We start from the raw sequence: 4973 nt of genomic DNA, 5'->3' as shown, positions 1-4973 counted from the left end.
AGAAATACAGTAGTGTTATTTCAGTCTAATTGCGTGCTGTTACTCTGTCCTGAACCTTGTTTTTTTTTGTTTTTTCGTTACAGTTCCGACAACTCGTAAGTTATATATATATATACATATATACACATATGTTTACTTTCTGTGTTAGTTTGTTTTATGCTTCCTTTTTTCTGTAGTTTTGTCTTTATTTATAATTCATGTTCTGAATAGACAACGTTTTATTGCATACGTTACTAATTCAAATGAACTATTTGTAACATAATTTTGCCAGAAAACCAGTTATGAATATATACTGCCCTGGTCCCGTACTTTTTGCTAACCCTACCGCTTTAGAACATCAGGATTCTAACAAACTTTCATTCATTAACTTAATCAATTTAAGTTCAATTTTTTCTCAAAAACAAAATAATTGTATGATTTTGGCCCTGTTAATAGTTGTAGATTTGTAAATTAAATCATGAGCTCTATCAAAAGGATATTATAAAAAGTCACAGAAAGATTTTGAAATTAATTCCTGAAGCATTGAAACATGGAAGTAGTAATTTAAATTATGTTTAAAGTAATAAGTGATTGTAAAACATAATTTAATTTTAATTTTAAATCAATTAAATTTATTATCAATCTGGGCAATTTATGGTAATCCAGATGAAATAGTAATTGATTTATTTATTTTTTAGTAAAATATTGGGTGTTGTTGAATTGATATTTTTATTTTACACCTTTGTGTATCATATTGTTTTCACATCTCTTGAGCTTAAATAGAGATTGAATTTTGGATGATATAAAATAAACTAAAACGTATTTTAAAATATATTGTCTGGAAAAGATATTGATATTTTTTCCCGGTTTGAGGTAGATCTAATTTAATGATAAATTTTGATGTTCCGAGATATTATTTTGTACTTTCCTACTTTATGTAACAAGGGCTAGTAGCTCTTCTAAAAATGTAAAATTAATTACTTAAGACAGTTTTAATGGTTATTCAATAGCATAAAATTATTCATAATATTTTATAATTTACTACTCAATGGATTAATTACCCGTTCCCAATAGCAACTTTGTTCTAACTACAATTGAAAGAAATTAATAAATAAAACAAAAATATAGAAAAAACATCTGTAAATGACCATGATGCCAATGATGAGTATTAGTTTTGATATAGTAGCAACATATTAAGTGATTTTGATCCTTAGCCTAATGAAATTTATAATATTGTTTGAAAAAATAATTGAAGGAACCAGAAAAAAAATTAGGAAATTATGGCTAAATAAAACAGCGAAACTTTTAATTAAAAACAATATTAAAACATTAAATATTATTTATTGTTTTGTTTGACCTAGGATTCAGTCTCTTATCTAAATAACTTAGAACTAGTTTCTAGAATCAATTAGGAATGCCATATATAAGTAAATTGTTGCTACTCCCGGTCGTTCACACTCCCCAAATAAACTAATTGATGTCTGTTAAATATTTTAGGCGTACTACAACTCAAACTAATGAAATATGAATGTACAAATGTTATACTCATATTAAAAATATGTCATGGTCGTTTCGGTGGTCCTAACACACGATTTGGAACCCGTGGTTTTCCGTGACCGTTTGATTGAGGCTAATGGCACGTTACGTTTTATTAAATAAATTCAAAACGGACTGCACAACATTCGGTAGCAATTTCAATTAATTGTTTTCAAATGCATACAAATTTAAACTGAACAGACAGTAGTTACGTTGGAACTATTAATTGAATTTCATTTTGTTAAATATTTATTCTAGTTCTTTATTTAGATATTTATGTTTAACAATTTTGTTGGATTTATTTATCCTTCTCGATATTAAACTAATACATTGTACATTCATATTTTTTTTTTTGTATGAAATGAATGAAAAGTATGTTTGTCCTATCCAGGGTAACTATACAAAAGAATGACCGACACAAAATTAAAAAAAAAAAGACTCGTTTTATTCCAATTGATATTTAATTGTTATAATCACTAGTAATATTGTAACCATGAAATTTTGTAAGTTCCCAGATATGTGTAATAAGCGAGTTTTAGTTGACACAGGAAGTCACTGTACTGTGAAGATTTACACAATAACCACCTGCTGCTATGACCCGAGTTTGAAAAGTAATAACCCATTTCGGACTTGATTCTGATCATCCGAAAGATGGGTGAGACTAATATGACTTAAAAATTTAATATTAACTACAACTTTAACAAGGCACATTAATCAATCTACGAGTATTCAATACCACAATTAACATAATTTGTTAGTTATTTATTAAGAATAAAGTATATTAATACTAACACTGATACAAATGTAATTTTATTCTTATCATTATAATTTGTGCTTATCAATGCTTAATATTCATTATATTTATAATAATCAAATTTTATTGCAATGATTGTTTCAAAAATATATATTGAAAGAATAGTGAATTTTTGTATAATATAGAAAGGAAGACCGATCTCAAGCAGTCACGGTGAACCCGAAGTGGACCATTAATAGCAATATTACTTCAGAAGTGCTTTTTATGTTATCCCTTCCACGATATGTTTATTAGCCTCATAGATGGCATTACACACCAGGATGATTTAAATGTCGAAATCAGGTTGGGATTTGAATTGACAAAACGGCCAACACTGTAAGATAACTAATAAATTTACTCCGACCGACATAATTGTAACTTTCGGGAAGTGTTGAACAATTAACGTAATACGAGCAAACTATAAACTTCAATAAATGAGATCCCTAAATAAACCTTTTGGTTATCTAATTTCAAATTTCTAACAAGTTATTTTACAAAAATTGCTGCATACTGTACTTTCAAATGTATTTATATGCTTATATTGTTTTAATTTTTAATCATTTCTAGCATAAATGTTTATAAAAAAAATATAGAAAATTGATATGTTAACATTTTTTACTTATATCCTTTTAAGTTCCTTTAATTCAAATTCATTCCTGAATGATCCAATATGAATCTAAGCTATTTCCTTATCTTGATAGTTCTCTCCTTTTTTTTAAAGTATTTTTTTTATTTAGGGTTCTGGAGAAAAATTTACTTTAAAATAATACTAAAAAGTCCATCAATCTTAAAATTTCGAAAATAAAAACTAATTCGAAATGATAGTTATTACAGTGATGCTTAAAATTATAGATAATCTATGAATTACTATTACTAAATGTAAGTAGTACATTATTATTTGTTCAAGAAATTAACAGTTATGTAAAAACAATTTAGTAGATAACTATTTATCTCAATACCGTTAAAATGTCAATTTTAACAAAAAGTTTTCATTTAACAACTAACAATTCAAGTCTTTAAAATTTTAACGTATTATTGTGTATTGTTAATTGAATATTTATCGAAATACTGATTAGTTTCCTGAGTATAAAAAAAAAATAATAATTATAATAACAAAACCAGTTTCTTAACACTTTGTGTTTTTATTTAATATATTTAAAATTTAAATGTCTTACCTTACAACTTTTTTTTTTTCAAATTAACAACAGGTTATTACAAACAGTTGTGAGTCAGGCCAGGGTACACGATCAAAACCTCGCACATACACAACCATTGTACCACAGTTACACAACACATCACAGATCGCGAACGTATATCTCGATCTCGAAACCGCGAGGAATCAGTTCCATTGAACAGTGTTACCAGCACGGCAGGCGGCGGACAACTGAGCCCTGCGTCGCTACACGTGGGCACTCCCCCCACCCCTTCGCTTATCGTTTACTTACTCCTTAATAGCTAATTTAATAGTGGGCTAACTATCCTTCCCAGTATATGTCATATAATTAGCTTTTAATTATAAATATACCGAAAAAAGAAAGAATAACGAAAAGGAAGGAGAGGAAAATAATGTGAAGACGTTTACGTTGTGGCCGATCCAAAAAACCAATAAAGAAAGATAAAGCGAAAAAAATTCTCTCTTCTTGAAAATTACAGATCATTATTATTAAAGTTAAAATGGTATCAGAAGTGGCGGAATGTTATACAGTTAATCTCGATACTTCAAATGTTGCCGATCTGCGCGAGTTTACGAGTTAACGAACGCTATAGTATTTAACAGCTATTATTATAAACAGACTATCATTATAAACTATAGACATCTGGCACATTTCGACAGACACTGACCATAGAGGAAGTGACCTTTCCTTAGTATTCTATATCAATGTAAAAAAGCAAGGGTTGACACTTAGGCAGGTGCAAGCTGTCATCTCACAATGGACTTGCATCAGTCTAACTATTTTATGTTTAACACATGTAAGTCAGTTCCCACGAGTCCTTAGGTCATGGTACCTTACTCCCAATTTCTTGGAAGCCTCACATCCTGCTCCTAGTCACGCCTTTTCCCCCTCCCAGATATTTACTTCTAATTTCATAGGCTCCGCTTAGTTTCCTAAATTATCTGATTGGTCCAAACCCCTTCTCCTATTTCACTATTCTTCCTACCCTCTTCTCAAATGTTCATATATATTTCCTAGCACTAGATAGCTAAGTAAGAAGATAGAGACTAAGTAACAGTAACATGTAGTTCTTGTAAATATGTTAGAATAAAGTCATTTTGTCTTCACTGATTTTTATGTTATTTAATTGGCGTCCGAACTATAACGGTTTGTATGAGATAGAAATTCACTAATCCTAGGTAATCTCGTCTCATTTACACTGTCTTAGCCCTAAGAAGATTGAAGAAATTTGACTGGAAGAACCCACTCAGTACGAGGTATTCAGCCTGTCGAATATTGGCTCACTCATCCGAGGTACCGAGACTCTTCAATTCAATTCAGTTTTGGAAGATCACTCTTCCGAGGTATTCGAAAAACTGAAGTCTTCCTTTGATCCACTGCAACCAGGTACGAAAAAGAAGACATCAAAGTACTTCAGTAAGACTAATTTAGATTTTATTCTATTTATAAGATTTGTATTTTGTTTTTATTACTTGTTTGTTTGCCACATA

At 29.4% G+C, this 4973-nt stretch overlaps 1 protein-coding gene across 1 annotated transcript in view; it reads right to left on the bottom strand.

Annotated features, from left to right (window-relative positions):
- The window catches only part of LOC106680964 (potassium channel subfamily K member 18), a 269787-nt gene extending 266108 nt beyond the window's left edge, over window positions 1–3679 (bottom strand). The window contains exon 1 of the mRNA XM_014421021.3: window positions 3484–3679. The gene's annotated coding sequence lies outside the window, so the exon portion shown is untranslated. The remainder of the gene's footprint in view (window positions 1–3483) is intronic.
- Between the last annotated feature and the right edge of the window lie 1294 nt (window positions 3680–4973).

This window comes from Halyomorpha halys, unplaced genomic scaffold (assembly GCF_000696795.3).
Source record: "Halyomorpha halys isolate HHAL.00 unplaced genomic scaffold, Hhal_1.1 Scaffold301.1, whole genome shotgun sequence".
Lineage (NCBI taxonomy): Eukaryota > Metazoa > Arthropoda > Insecta > Hemiptera > Pentatomidae > Halyomorpha > Halyomorpha halys.
This window is presented reverse-complemented; position numbering and strand designations above follow the sequence as displayed.